At 46.1% G+C, this 16,480-nt stretch overlaps 1 protein-coding gene across 2 annotated transcripts in view; it reads left to right on the top strand.

Moving 5' to 3' along the window:
* Positions 1–4,549: 4,549 nt before the first annotated feature.
* BTK (Bruton tyrosine kinase) overlaps positions 4,550–16,480 on the top strand; it is an 805,015-nt gene continuing 793,084 nt past the window's right edge. For both annotated transcript variants that reach the window (XM_069613032.1, XM_069613031.1), the window contains exon 1: positions 4,550–4,954. The gene's annotated coding sequence lies outside the window, so the exon portion shown is untranslated. The remainder of the gene's footprint in view (positions 4,955–16,480) is intronic.

The following is a 16,480-nucleotide window of genomic DNA, read 5'->3' as shown; positions in this document are numbered from 1 at the left end:
AAGCCTTCCGCCCCAGGTAACTGGGACCTTATCCCATCAAGGTCATAATAAACCCTGCTCCCATGAAATTGTATTTACCACCTAACATGCCGGTCCATCTGGTACTCCATGTTTCTCTCCTGAAACCAATGAAACCAGGTACTCGGATTGAGGCACCGCCCGAGCCCGACATCATAGAAGGAGAACCGGAATACGAGGTCAAGGCTATTCTGGATTCCAAGATAGTGCAATCTAAATTGTACTACCTTATAGACTGGAAAGTTTATGGAACTTAAGACCGCACATGGTTACCTAGTTAGTTCGTTCATGCGTCACGACTAATCAGACAATTCCATCGCAACAAACCCACCAAGCCAGGACCAGGAGGAAGCACGCCTGTGAGAGGGGCCTTGAGGGGGCTGTACTGTCATGGCCACTGGCCAGGAACCACAGAACTCACAACATTTGGCGCCAGGCTCATGAATAATTGTGCACTGCACACTTTTATTTTTGTGCAAGGTGCTTGTCTCCCCTGCAGGGGCCTCCAAGTGCATCCAGTTCGGGCGTGGCCTTGAGAAGGAGCTGGGCTGCACATGCAGCATCCTTTAGAAGTGGCAAAGTGGGGCCATGAGTCAGAACTAAGGGGGCGTGGCCAGAGCCAGGCTATTTAAGCCTGCCCCATCCGCAGGCAAGCGCTTCGTGTTAATCTGATTATGGCAGCGTAACGCTCACCGCCGCCTGAAGCGCATCCTTACCTGCTTCCAGCTACCGGAGCCTGAACGCATCCTTACCTGTTTCCAGCTACCGCAGGCAGGGCGCATCCTTACCTGCTTCCAGCTACCGCAGCCTGAACACATCCTTATATGTTTCCAGCTACCACAGCCTGAACGCATACTTACCTGTTTCCAGCTACCGCAGGCAGAGCGCATCCTTACCTGTTTTCAGTTTACGGCCAGCATCATCATAGACCCAGGTATTCTTCATCCACTTGGAGACCTCCGGAATGCAGCGTTCATGCCGACATCATCCCACCACGAGCAATCCATCGGAAGACGGAACCTGAAAGCGAAAGAGATAAAGACAGGTTAGAATTTTCAAAAGACATTACGTTTAAATTTGCGCTTTGACAATACCTCGTGCTAAACCTTAAATCAACACTCACCTTCTGTCGGAGCATTGCCTACTCCATACTCCTCTTATTTGGCCCCGCTTCATGCACCGCAACTACAGCTGGGCCGCATATCGCCTATTGGGAGAAAGCGGAGGAAAGACATTATCAAAAGGATACGGACAATAATCAAGAATCAATACTACAATATCTAAAAGCTAAAAGACACTTACTTTAAGAGTGGTTCAGCCACAGCCGGTCTGGGCTGCCACGCACATGGGCCAGTGAAGGAACTTGGTCCATCAAATGCACCCCTGCAGTGAGAAGCAGGACGGAGAGCTCTCCATCATCAATGAACAGGTGAGACTATATGGGTCGGCGCATGCTCACCACATACTGGTAAGAAGGGTTCGAGAGAGACAGCAATCATATTGCAGCATTCTCACGCTCTCTCATATCCTCGCAAGGGCAGTGACAACAACCATCACAGTCCATAGCACACAAGCAGGGGTAGAAGCCTGTCAAGGGGAATCCACTTCAAGGGCGGGCTGCAATCGTGCCCCAATGGCCCGCAGAGACCAGGTGAGCGTAACAGTTGACCGTTGCTCCGGTGTCCATAATAAACTGGTTATTTAGCCCTCCAATTTGTACTGCCACTTTGGGCGCTGCGCTGTCATCTGACATGCCGCTTATGAGTCTGACATATTCTTTGTGGTATCTGTTGTATATGTAATGTTGGTCCTCTGCTTGGTAACTCCTTTCAGTCACAAGGAATTTTTATGGGGGTCATGAGCATAGTATGGTGTTTGATATGCATTTGTATCGTATTCGTATCTGGGTCCCTGCTCTAGGCCGTAGTCCGTTGGCGGGTCGGGTGTGTAGTCATATGCGTTGGTCTATCTTGATGGTGACTCAATGTCAAGGCCTTCGATTGCTCTTATGACTCCCTGCCAGACGACACCTGGCCATGCTTGACTTTCTTGGAATGTTCTCGGGGCGTCACGATTGTGGTATGATCAAGGACCCTGTGCTCCCAGTTCATCATATCATGTGGTTGGTTCCAGTGCCGGAGTCGGTCAATATGCCGTGAGCATCAGGGACTTTTCTCTACACACCGCTTGGAAGTGGTTTATTTGGCCACATCTCATGCACATTTAGCCTGGGCACTGCCCTCTGTGAGGGCATTCAAATCCACACATGTAGCATTGCTTTTCACCTTGGGGTCGCCGGTGGGGACTCCTGGGCTTTGGGTAGCGAGCATATCCTTGTGGTCCAGTGTCACCTTTTTTGGGTTTCCATGGCTGCAACTTGCACATCCACTCTCTCATATATTCTAGCTAGGTCAGATAGTTCTTGTAGCAGGAGGGGTTTCTTCAGGAGGTGTTTCTGAAACTGTGATGAGGTGCGGCCTTCTATTAAACGCTCCAATCTTCTCATGGGATAGCTGTGTGCACTGATTAAATGTGTACCTTTCATAGTCCATGTTGGGGAGGAATATTAGTTTCCTGTTGACGGCAGATATTAAGCGCTGATAGGTGTTCTTTTCTTGTGCCGGAATGGTCTTCAGGATTCCTTTGATCGCTTTTCCTGCTAGATTGGTGAAAATGTCTGTCTTGTTGGGTGACTCTTGATCACCTATAGCTCTTATGAAATCTTCAAACTCCTCCATCCATTCTTCCCACCTCTAGCCCTGGTCATGAAGTGGCTGCAGTGTGAATGGGTTGGTGCGCCGTAGTAAAGTCGCCCTGGATGTTAGTCCTGCCCTGATGGCATCTTGGGCACCTGCTTCTGCCCCTGCGGCTGCTTGTGCTCCTTACGACATCGTGGCAGCAGGGTTAGTTTGTCTTGTGGCGGTCTAGTTGTGGCGTTTGTCCATGTGCTTTTGGTTTGCTGACTTTGTTTATTCACTTCTTCTAGTATGGATTGTCCCCTTGGTGTTGTCTGGAGGGCACGTGCCTTATTGGTATGTGTCGTGCGTGCGTTGCATATGTGGCTGCGTGCCCCGTTGGTTTGCTGGAGGGCTCTGGTGTGACGGTAGTCCCTTTGTTGCTCTGTGGGGCCACTTCCCAGGTGGTTTAGTGGGTGGTCTGTATACCAGGGTTGTTTCATTGGTTACTGCTCTTTCCTTTCTCATTTGATGTGTATGTGTCGTGAGAAAAACATTTTAATTTTGTTTTTTTTATACCGCGTGTCATACGTGGCCTGTCCTTATCATACGTGGCGTATGCTGATACGCATGTAATTGGGTGCACGTGGCTTGACTTCACCGGTGTGTATTCTGTCCTTCCCCCTGCCTTCGCTCTCTCTCTCTGTGCTGCTGTGCAGCATGTTCTCTTACCGCTGTGGTGCAGCAGTCCTCTCCTTCTGGGACTCTTCCTCCCAGCTGCCTGGTCAGCGAGCCTCCCGCTCCTACCTCTGCGCCCTGGTGTGGCGTCAGCACATCGGCCCTGTCTTCCTCACTCGTGGGCCCTTCTGCCTCCAGGTCGGTCTTCTTCTCCGGCCTTCTTCAGTGTGCGTGTCCCTCCTCGCACACAGATTTGGTCTGCAGGCCCTCCTTGACGCGTCCCTGTCCGGCCGCTCTTGTGGATGTGGCGGCGGTCCCCTCTTTGGTCCGCCTTGCTTCTGAGTGCCTGCTCGAGCAGGCAGTCTCGTGCTCTCACACGGCGTGGAACGTGACGCTCCGTCGCCAGTTGGTGTGGCCCTCCTTGCCCTCCCAACATAAGACGCCAGAGCCAGGCTAACGTACAACCTTCTTTATTCCTCTATTACATGCTAACTGACTCCCCTCGTTCCCCCTCCCTTTCCTCCCTCCTCTCACCCCATTCCCTGGGACCGTCCCCCTTAAAGGGATCATGTCCACTTTTTCGTCACAACACCTGGGAGGCTCAGATTAGGAAGAATTCTAGGGTAATGTTATGCATTAAGGAACAAGGGAGGCCACAGAGAGGGGACTTTAGCAAGTCTATCAGTAGACGGTGGGAGAGACAGGTGCCAGATCGGAACTGGAAGGCCCCCACTGCCCCTAAAGGGTACATGGCTGAGCGGAAGGAATACAAGAGGAGAGGGGGTAATCGAAGAGGCCTTTGTGTGCACTAGTCATTGGCCTTTGTGTGCACTGTGCGCCTTTGGGTGACGGCCTTTACACGTACTAGTGGTATTCGTGCGCATGTATGTGGCCTTTATGTGCAAAGGCCTTTACATGGCATGAGATAGGTTTCCGAGGAGAGCGTTGTAACAGGTCACTCAGCAAGAAAAAGAACAACCGCATGAACCGCACAGATAGCGCCATTAATGTGGCATTTTAACTAGAAAATTAACGACTGGGAAAAAGAGATCACACTCCGGAAACAAAAAAGAGGAACTTGCAAAGCAGCAGCCTGGTTCCTTCTAACGGGGAGGGTTGGTGCTATCTCAAGAGCCCTTCCTGTCTAAGTGTAGCTGTTAATACTGACATGCATGTAGGCACCGGGGACTATCATTTTTTGTTCGATATGACTTGAGTCCATTTAAGTTTAATAATCGACCCTACGATAGCAGGCATGAAAGGAGCGCCCGAGCACCTGACTCTACTGCAGGAATAAAGACGGAGACGCCACGTCGGCGGAGAACCCCCTAAGCGGGAGCACCACATTGTGGCTTGTGGTTAGGTGTCGAAGCCGTGACCCCGCCCCACCCCCTTCGCTCCCTCTGTGGAGTGGAGAAACCTCCCGCCGCTGTGACCCGTCAGTGCCACCCAGCATCCGAAGCTGCTCCGTGGAGAAGCCGTGAGGACGCTGCGTGCGTGCGTGCGTGCGGAGCAAAGAGCCTCAGCGAGGGCACGCGGCTTCAGCACCCGACAGTAACCTTTGGAGCTGTGACAAGTCGCTTGTGAGTTGTCTATTTTATGGGCGCAGCGCTTGCATTGAGCTAAGAGTTCATATTTGAGGCAGAGGGTCTGGACTTGGTGGTGAAGACCCCCTTGGGAGGCTACTAGGCTCTGCCCGTTTTTAGTTTGGGCTATTGCGTATAAGCCGAAACTATTGCGTTAGAGTACAGAGAGGGGGAAATGTTATATGAAGAGGAACACACAGCTTGTAGGTGTTTGGTTATTTGCATACCCATGACAGCCTATGGCCTTGCCAATCCCTATGGGCCATTCCCCCCCCCCCAATGCCTGCCCCTCCCCACGCAAAGCCCCTTTTAATGGGAACTCTTTGAGCTCGGGTTATTCAAGCCTTACCATCAAACTTTGCTCTGGAAATGCCTGCCAGTGCTTCTTCAAAGCAGTCGTCTAAGATTTAAGACTTAATTGGAGTTGTAAACTCGCTACTGGTTTCATAAAAATAGCCACTCTATTTGTAGGCGTTGGCAAAGCCAACAGTTTTGGCGTGTGTATAAGTATCTAGGCATTTGCCAGGCACTGCTATTAGAAGCCAAGGTACTCGCACCATTTTGCAGATACTACAATCCATTGTCAGTTAATACCAATACGACTGTGCCTGGCAGATGCCTTTCCCATGTCCAGGGCTCAAGTTGAGGGGACACGTGGGTGGACGGAGTCCCCCCATTTTTTCAAGAGTCCCCCCACTTTTTTCAGAGGGCCCCTTGGTGTGCTAGTTTCTGGTGACACCATACTCAATTGGTATGTTAATGAGTCCCCCCACTTTTTTTTAGGACTTCACCCTGCCTATGCCTATGCAAAAGCCCAAACTGGTGGCATTGCCAATGCTTGTTATCTGTTGTGTGCTCCATGACGTCCCGTTTCAGATCACTCGTGGGGGTTACTATTTGTAAACAAACTCAATGTTTGTATGTGACAAAGTGAGAGATAGTGGCAGAGGTCGATAGATTTAATGTTCGGTTTAATGTTCGGTAATGTCCAGGATCTCTGAGACAGCCTTTGGGAGCCAGAGGCTACCCTGAGAAGGCTGTGCAAGGCCTTCTCATGAGACATGCAGTTGGCACTGTTCTTACACACGCAGTGTTTCTGCACAGAACTTGGCAGTAAACTATAGCGCCCGTGTGAGATCCCTGCAAGGAGAGGTCATTAAAATGGACACGGGGCCCAGGTTAGTCTGTTAGGCTTTAGTGCGTCCTGTTATAAAGAAATATGTTTATGCAGAGCGGGATAACACGCTTATTACATTATTATGTTTTCGTTGTTTCTAACAAACGAAAACCATAATAACCAAAAATAAACATCAGCGTGTACAATTTAAGAGCAACGAAGGTGACAAGGGGTTACATACTAGTGAAGACTCAGTGAACTGAATTTTTCTCATGTTTAATAAAAAGCGGTAAGCGCCATCTCCATACAACGTTGAGTGGGGCATTTCAATAGATAACATGTACACCTGTCTGTCAGGGGTGGACTGGGAAACAAAAGAGGCCCTGGAAATCATTTTCAAAATGGCTCCATATCACACATTTTCACCAATCCCAACCCTTTGCCTGTGGGAACATTTGGAAATGCAACACAAAAGGTGCCCAGAGTGCCGAGGCCTACTGGGAAATCTCCAGAGTTGCCTATAGGCCAGTCCAGCCCTCCTGTCTATTGTTTACCAGTGGAGGGCATTGGGACTGCGGACCTGTGGTGCACTGTTTTGTAGATGGTAGTGGCCAATAAGAACGCCACTTTGGATTTTCTGAGTGTCCCATGGAGACACAAGCTGAAACGCTTCCCCTTCTGAAGCAGAGCTGTAGAGATGGGAGATGAAGGGACTGGGAAGGCAGAGCAGAAGTGGGATTAGGAGGACAGCAGTGAGGACAATAATTGAGCGCCCGCTGTTATTCCTCATTCCCAGATACGAGTCAATTCTGGGCAAGTTTTCCCCTGCTACCCAATTGTCTCACTCTGGGTCGTTCAATGCGGAAGGACTTCATGGGGAAGGACTCCCCACCTGGTGACAAGTACGACGACCTAGGGTTCAGGCCCTCAGTTGACATCACAATCCCACCCCAATATTCTCTGCTCCCTCCTTCCATCACAAACCCCTTTCTTGAGGATAAACATATTGCCACGGGCATGCAGGCAGAGACATGCCCACAAAGCAGAGGAGAGAAAAGTGCACAAGAGATAGGAGTGTAAGGTGTCCTGCAGACAAGAAAGGATAGGCAGTAACGGCAGACAGGCAGCAAAGGCAGTGAACAGAAAGGGGCAGGTAGTACAAGTAAAACAAAAGCACGTTAGGTTTCCACTTGGGGTATACAGAGAATGGGGGAAGAGTTTCCCACAGGGTCAGGGGAAATTCTAGCCTTCTGAGCTGGCTACTATTACAGGGCCCCACTCTGAATGCTCATTGAAAGGAGCAGCAGGAGTGGATGTCTGTGCCTGGAACGTAAGACGCGAACAAGGAAACAGTACTCACAATACTGAAGCCTGTACGGGTTCAGCAGGAACCAAACAATGACTGCCTTCTGAAACAGGAACTAGCAGACTGTTAACAATATGGCACACGTACAATTCTGAAACGTGGCAAAGGAAAGGGGCAGAGATTGCCTGCTGGGTAACTCAGCCGCCAAACTCTGAACACAGGAATTACACAAGCACAAGTGAGGACAAGAACAGTAACAGAACCCTACAGGAAAAGAATAGGACGTCAGAGTGAGCAAGGTTCAGGACAGAACAGGAAGAAAGAGGAAAAGCAAGAAGAACAGAATCGAAGTGCAAGCGTACAGTTGACTCGAACTGCAGACTGGAAACTAAGGACCGGATTCACGGAACAGCATACTAAACTATAGACATAGCTCCCAACCTTTTTTGGCGGGTGAGAGACCCATAGAAGTGAATGGGCATATGAGGGACTGGGCGGGTGATTCACCTGCTTTCAAGGCGGGTGACACCCGCCAAAAGCGGGTGAGTTGAGAGCTATGCTATAGACCAGGAACAAGAAAACTCAGGAACAAAACTCTGGGCTAGGAAAGCAAGGACTGAGCTACAGACTGGTAACAAAGAACTATAACTATGTACTGGAATAACAAGGGCAGGACTGCAAACATATAACAAGGAAACGCAGGACTGGAATCTAGGAAGCTAAAGTCAGGTAACACAGACTATGGGCACAGAACAAGGAACTGTAGGCAGGGAACAAGATAGTTGGTGGTAGAGAGAAAAGGGCTGCAGACAGGGTGCAGAGTACTGCAAACAGGGGAGCAGGGCTGCAGTGCAGGAAGCACAGAGGTGCAGGCCAGAAAGAAAGGGAGTGCAGGCAGAGTAGCAGGGCTGCAAAGTAGGGAGCATAGGGCACTGGAACAGGAGCAGGTTTTGGAAGCAACAGTACACAGCAAACATCCAGCGATCAAAGCACAAGGAGCTGGGAGCGAACTCAGTGCAAGAGCCCTGTGCTCCTGCAGGTAGCTGCATAAATACTGACCTGCCATGTGCTGAAGCAAACTCACTGGCAGCACCCGCAGCATCACACCTGAAAGTAATCTGCCTCCTCTGTCTCTGGTCCTGGGAAAGTGAAAGCAGCACTGATCTCTAAGGCTTCTGGGGATTATAGTTCTAAGACTGCTGCATAGGAATAGCCAGGGAATGATAACTGCCACAAGGTGCATTATGGGATATGTAGTTTGTGAAATTAAATAAGGACGTACCAATGTCTTGCAAACGGAAAGTAAAGACAAAAATATGAATAGGTATTGTCCAGGGATGCTTATTTAGATGAATAAGTCCCAAATAGTCCACAATGGGTGCCAATTGGTGCTCCAGTGGTACAGTTGTGACACATATGTACTATTGTAATACAGTATAGCCCCGGTAGAAAACACTAGGACGAGGAAGATCACAGAAGATGTGAAAAGTTCTGGTCAGCTAAGTGCTGGTACAAGGTGGTAGTGAGGAGGCATGAAGAGGCAAACGCCAAAAGAAATAAAGGACTTTCCGCCAAGGAGGAGCTGGGAACATAATATAAGAAGAGTCAAAGGACAAAACAAACTGCCAAGTCCATCTGGGATGAGCCCATCCGTGTCAAGCCAGCCCCACTGCAGCAAGAGGCAAGGAAACTGCTACATGTGGAACTTCAGAAGTGGAGAAGACCAGAGGCTGGAGGACGCGAGCAGCAGCAGACCGAATGACCGATGGAAAAAGGCGAGTCAGTAGCGTGTCCTCGAGGAGGGGATGGACGACGTGGTCCAACAACAATGCCGAAACTGCAGGGAGCCTACTGACTCTGAAGTGGTACGAAATCACAGAGACCACTGAAGACCACGGTAAACCAAGAAGTGACCAACGTCAGTCCCTGGAAGAACCGGCACTGTGCAAGCAGCTCCCAACAGGTAACGTGAGGCAAGGGCGGGCTGGTGGGGACAAGGGAAGAGTCGAGGGGTCTCAGGTTCCAGCCATCAATGTGGCAGAGCCTGAAAGTAGGCCAAGAAGGATCGGGGAACCCTATAAGGAATAGAGAGTGCTACAGAGGAGTACTTCCTCATCTCAGCGGAGACAGTGAAACCACTGACTACCAGAGAAGGGTCGGTTACTCCATACCAAATAGAGACTGCATCCGAGGAGTACTTCTCGTCTCAGTGGAGAGTGAGAAACCAATAACCACCAGAAAAGGGGCAGAGACCCTAAAATAGTTGAAAGAAACAACAGAGGAGAACACTCTCAACCCAGTTGCCAAAGGACCAAAGGAAGACCACTGACTACTAGATAAGGATCGGGAACCCAAAGCAAAGTGCAATACAGTATAAAGAAAACGTTTCCTAATTTAGTGACCATAGAGGCGTCACTAGAATTCATAGAAAGAGTTGGGACACTGTAGAGCCTGGGAACACAAGCCAACGGAATTGGCAAGTTGGCAGGAGTTAAGAAGATAGCAAGTGTTGTGCTGAGAACCAGGGGAAGGAGTCATTCCCCCTCGTCTATAGTGTGTGGACACTGTGACAAAGCCATAGACACCAGGAGAAGGGAGGCATTCTCCTGATAAAGAGAGTGTAAGCTGATACAATAAAGAAGTTAACAGAGTGTCAAGGGAAGGGTGTCATTCCCCCTGGCTTATGTCCGTTTCGTTAAGAGGACTCTGATAGCACGCTGAGGGCCTGCCGGTCCGGAAACAACGGTGCCGAAACCTTGCTGGCACCATTGTTACCCGACCGGCATATTACAGGTCTGCCTGCCGGAGCTGCCATTCCCGAAAGGTCTGACCTTGCTGGGCACAGCAGCCACGGTAGGCAGACAGTTCACAGAAGCAGTGGCACCATTAGCAACGGTGCCAGTGCTTCCGTGGTACCCACTACCATAGAGTTCTATCGGACTCTATGGGAATGGGAACTTACAATTTGCCCGCGCCTGACTTTCTGGGCCGCCAGGGTTGTAATCCCCTGGTGCCACCGGGAAGTCAGGCGGCAGTAAATATTTATGGGTCCGGCAGAAACTTGCCAGTAGCACAAGAACGGTACCGGCGGACCCGTAATGAGGCCCTAAGTGTACTATGAGAAGGGAGTTATTCTCTGGGTCGAAGACTTTTTATTGTGAACTTTGGATATTATTTGTTACAAACATTCTAAGAGGAACAGGAGGAGGGAGATATCCTCCTGGTTGAAGATATGTTGTGTTTGAACTGTGCTAAGAGAAGGGAGACATTCTCTTGGACTTTTAACTACACCAAATACCAGGAGAAGGGAGTCATTCTCTTGGTGGAAGACTTTACATTATTTAGCATTCTTAGATTTAAGTGTAAGGGATAGAAGTAGGGTTTTAGGCAAGAATGGTGACTATCATTTGATGGACATTCTGACAGTTCCTTTAGTTTATGTATAGGCAGGGAAAAACCCTCATAGAATTAGGGATAACTAGGTTTCTTTGTGATCTACAAAATACAAGTTCATAACCAAAACCATGCCCTCTCTTGGTCCGTTTCATACTTCTACACCTTTACAGCAGGTAATGATTTTGTTTCACCTAGCCTAGCCCACATGTGTTTCGACCTAGAAGGTCCTTTTCAAGGCTTTTATTTTAGCAGGGTCCATGCCAAATGTAAAATTGGGTCAATTTTGTAATTTAAATAGTTGTAACAAATATTAATGTTCCATTCAATACTGTGTATCAAATTCCCTGACTATTCAGGTTCAGGCAATCAATGTAATTCTTAAGTCTTCAAATAGTGTTTACATGGAATTATGAGATGACTTATCCCTGCTGTATTCAGCGTTAATGGCATACCGCGTGGTTAGACAATATATTTCTTAAGTGATTAATTTGGTGCAGGCTGATAGCAAAATGTTAAAGATTTTCTTTTTATGGGATCTTGAGTTAGAGGGGTTATATAAAGACCTAGCATTGCTACTGACAGGTAGATCCCAATTCAAGTGTTGCTAACATTCAAAATTGTCGGCCATACCTTACTTGGTGCATCTGCATTCATATATCATGTGCCCTGCCCAAGTATTGCAATGCCAGCAGGTATCATTTTCTCAAAGCTGATGCTTGTAGAGGTTTGTAGAGGTGTTACAGGTCCAAAATGTTCCCTGTCTGACCATGACTGCTGACTGAGTCTTTGTAGCCAAGGGGCTTTATTTAGAGGTCGATGGCAGTCATTTTTCAAAATGTGTTTCAAATAGGTCTATTTTAGGATGTCTATCCCATGTAGGCTCCTTATTTGTGGCTGGGCTATTAGACAAGTTATTTAATGTTTTGTAAAGGCGGGAAGTTACATGCTTTGTCTTTGGGGAAGTGGTGAGGACATGAATAATGAAATATTTAGCAACAATTGATTTTAGGTTTTTGAACGCTGTTTTTATGTGTGAAAATTCATCAAAGTCTCTATTGTGAATTTGAGATCTTGCCTATGGCATCGAAAATATGACAGTACTGTTGTCTTGTTCATTTCGCATAAAATCCTTGATTGTATGCACATCTGGTGGCTGCCATATTGGCTATGACATTCTTTTATCATCAAACATGATGCCTTGTTCTAAATTGACAAATAGGCGGTTTACTTTGTTTTGACTGACATTTTCCTATCAATGTCTTTGAGTGTCAGCCCAGAATTCAGTAGGATGAGGTTATTTTCTATGTGCAAAGGATATGGCACTCATAACAAGCCAGCTTATTGCGTTCCTGTGGCGTTCCTTTTCTAATGAGAGCCAGCCTATCAGAGGTACATTGGTTAGAGACGTTACCCACCAGGTCAGCTGTTTGCATATGAATGCAGTCTGGTGTGATTTGAAGTTCGGAATGTGAAAGCCTTTATTGGTTAGGGAAAGTGAGCGCCTCTTCATGCCGATTCGGGGTCCTTTTTTCCATAAGAATTCTGAAATGCGTTGACTAAGGTCTTTGATGAAGGATGCTGGTTGTTTTAAGGGTGGTATGCTGAGCGTCAAATGGACCATTGTGGTGATCATCATTTAGATTGTCTCGATTCTGTCCCACAAAGAAAGGCTTTTAAAAGACCATTTATTTAGGGGTGTTTGCGCACACGTTAGCTTATTAACACCTCTTGTGTCACTAAGACACAGAAAAAAATGACTCCTCTTTGTAGGCTTTAGAGAGCCTTTTGCCAATGAAGGCCAAAGTTGGATATGTCAGATTTTATGAAAAAGGGGTTTTTAGTGGCATATGTTCCAATTTCAATTTGCTCAGTGTGATCCCACAACCCTGGTGGCTTCCCTGAACCAACATAGGGGTGATAATTGAGGGTCACAGAGGAATAGAATAGTATTGGTGCCATAGGATGCACATTGTTAGACGGAATGACCTGTTAAGACGCGATTAATGTCAGTGGCATTGCTTAAGGATATGATGAGGGCTTACCGGACAATCAAGAAAAGATGTGGTGTTATACGGCATCATTGCCTTGCACTTTGGAGTAGGGGAAACACGCTTTTGGATATGTTGTTAACAAAGAGGCAGGCTATGGTTGATCGATATAGGAGCATGGTCACGTGGATGCTTTTTTCGTGAAATGAAACCCTCTAAGCGATTCATGGAGTAATAGGTTGTCGACATCCAAGATGATTGCAGCATTGGAAACTTGGATGTTGTTAGAAGATGCAGTTTACTGGTATTATCTGTGGCCTTTAAGGATGCCAACGTGCATGTCATGGATTAAGATTTCGATAACACTTGCAAGTCTATTCTACAATTTTAGACAGATTCTCCAGTTATGGTTAGTTAATTATATTGGCCTGTAGTTTAGTTTACTCGGTGAGTATGGTCTTCACGAGGTGTTGGTATGACGATGATCAGAGCTAGTGACCCAGGCTTTTTCAGTAAAAGAATGAAATTATTTTCACAATGGCGATGTTTAAAATAAAGCAATAGAGAGCCTTCGGTCCTGGGATTTCTCTATTTTAAGAGCTATTATAGCATCATGTATTCCACAAATCTTGATATCAGCTTTTAGTTTGTTTTTAGCTGCGGTCTTGATTTTGGGTGCTGTGACTCTTTTTAAGTAAGTTTGTAGTGGGTTCCTGTCAGAGCCATTCGATAATGAATATAGTGAAGAGCCATGGCTTTCTTCTTTGAGCCTGCCAAAAATCCCATAGCACAGCACGTGAATTTTGATCAATTAACTGATGAAGTATTGAAACATATCTAATGGTAAGGGCAATATGACAACATAGCATACCTTTTCGGTTTAATGAAGCTTGTTTAGTTGAAGGAAAAATGATACTGACTCTTTGTTTATATTTATTTTCTTTCTCTTATCTTTTTTATTTATTTGCCTATTACAGTTATGGCTTTCTTCTTTAAGGAATGATTTTCTAATGGGATATTCACTTTTGTAATGTTAAACGTCAATGATTATGGATTGAGAGAATGCAAGTAAATCTTTCCTTGATAAAGACCCGTAGGTCGAAACATGTGTTTGCAGTAGCACAGCAGAAGCACTATATAGATAGTATATTGTTGTTAATTACGGTATCATGCAAATACATTTGTTTTATATATAACAGGATAGATTTCAATACTCTTTTGTATCACCAAAGGACGTGAATATCTCACCTAAGAGTTTATTAAGAAATTTTTGTTGTTAGACATGCGCAGAATTAAAGAAGTTGAGATGTTTTTCAAAGACGCGCAATGGCTGTTGCAGTGAGCCATAACCAAAGTGCACCAATGCTGCGACATATACTATTTTTTAAGACGTTATAAGGTCTTGGGGGAGGCAGAACAAATATAGGGCACTGCATTAGTTGATTCTTGATGTTTTCCAACTTGCCATGACAACTTTAGAATGATTATTGTGTAGGGAACTGTATTCCTGTATGTGTGTGAGCGCGCACAACATATCTGTCTGCAGTTTGCCTAAGTGTGAAGTTTCATGCCTTATGTGTGACACTTCAATATGACCTGTGCAGACACTTATCTCTACACATTTGTGTACATTTAGGAAATTAGCTTGCTGCTGGTAACTGTGTTCGTCCTGCATCCCATCAAATAATTCATTAGTGTTGTACCCAACAGGCTTCGATAAAGGTTTCATTTATTTTTTCAGATTGACTTGGAATGTGTTTGGTGCTTTAAACCCCCAAAATGGGTTCCGCTCATTAGCAACACAATACCCTAATCTTAATAGGTTGGTATAAAACAAAAGGTGGGATGGTGGCAGATTTTGTTTACTGGCTAGATTAGAGACAGTAAAAGAAGGTCACCAGGGGACACATTCTGGCTACTCCACTTGACCATCGTGTGATTCCGGGTAAACCAATTTACCCCAGAGGGCCTCATTTGCCTTCAAATGTCAAATTGGGATCATATTTAAATGATTCAGTTCAGGTTGCACTATATAAAAAAAAACAAGCTGCACCATTTGTCTAGGATATCATGCTTTATTTACCTTGCATACAATGACTGCACTTTGGAGATTAAGGCTGCACTTGGCATATGATGAAAGCACTTGGCCTTGTGAAGCGGTGGCTTGCATAAGATGACTCTGCATGGCAAATGAATCTTAACCTATCATACTAGAGCACTAGTTGGCTGTATGGGGTTGTACTTAGCATATATTAATAGTACCTGGCATATGAGTCACTTTCTATCATAAAATGACTATACCTGGCATGTAAGGCTTTAAAAGATATAAGATGGCAGTAAGTGCCCATTTGAGGCCGTACAGGCATAAAATAATCAGTGCTCCTGTCCTTTGATGGTCCTTCTGGTTGACATGTGATGTAACTTATTGTGATGTCATCAGGTATGTGATATCCCCTCTGATACCCCTGGCACTTGGGTCAATTGAGATACCTGAATTCTGTCCCTTAAAGGAAGTGCCAAAACAAAAGGAACATGCTACTAAAGCTATACAATGCTGTTCAGTCTTCACCGTACAGACTATTCAAACACTGGTACGCCCATCCACCGACCCCAAGAAGAGTTGAGGGCTATGTTGTATTCATGTCTTGTATTGCATGGTTTCCGGCTCTATGGAACTCAGATGGAGGTATGTTGAGAAGGAAGAATGCATGTTTGTGTGTGTGAGACTCCATTGGTGGCGGTTGAGAGAGGCTGGAAAATTGGAGAGAGAGCTGACATGGAGCAGGGGCCTATAGACATTACCTAACTTATTACAATAATAAATTAATGCGTGAGCGGCCTTGTTACTTAACAAATTGGCAACAACTTGACATAAAGCCCCTGCAGTGAACCTGTTCGGTCAGACAGACAAACTACTGAAGACTATCCAGGAGCGATTCCACTGGAGAGTGCTGGAACAGTGGCGGACACTTAATGAGATGGTGAAACTAAAGTGGCAGAAGCTCTGAAATCCAACAGAGAATATCCCGGCAAAAAACAACCAATAAATGGTACCAGGAATTTTGAGGCACGCAGGGTGTAAGCTACGTGAGGAAGGCACAGAGTGATGGTGACGTGCGCGGCACCATTGATAAAGGCACTTAGTGGTGCCACTGGTGTGTCGGCGAAGTAGTGGGCATTGCCATAACAATTTATGACAATGCTCATAAACTGTATTAAAAGCTATGTTAGTGTGTGATAGTGGCCCCTTTTTTCCTTTACTGACATATCTAAGGCATAAAGAGTCACGAACTAAGAAATCATAAACTTATTTTTTATATTGAAGTACTATATTTGTAGAGTTATACTTCAAATATGTTCTTACAGTAATTCACTTGGGTTTCACTCACAGCATATGAAACATGTACATAGGGGAAAACACAGATTTGGAATACAGCAATGGTGTGTGTGTATACAGATAATCAGTAAGGGTATGAACACTTTTTTTTATAGTTCTGCCTTTTTTAATTACGGTACTCTCCTGGATATGCTCATATTTGGATACATTGTATGCACACCACTCTCCTTAGGGTCCAGTCACATTACATGATATTTATACATAGCAAATTAGTAAGTTTGAAGCACAGCGATCATTTCTGTGTATAAAGTTAATCAGTTGGGGTATGAAGAATGGCTGCTAGTACTGTTGTTTACTTCATTTTCCCTGTATATGCTCA

The sequence above is a fragment of the Ambystoma mexicanum genome, chromosome 5p (assembly GCF_040938575.1).
Source record: "Ambystoma mexicanum isolate Mex_15411 chromosome 5p, UKY_AmexF1_1, whole genome shotgun sequence".
In the NCBI taxonomy this organism is placed as follows: Eukaryota; Metazoa; Chordata; class Amphibia; order Caudata; family Ambystomatidae; genus Ambystoma; species Ambystoma mexicanum.
This window is presented reverse-complemented; position numbering and strand designations above follow the sequence as displayed.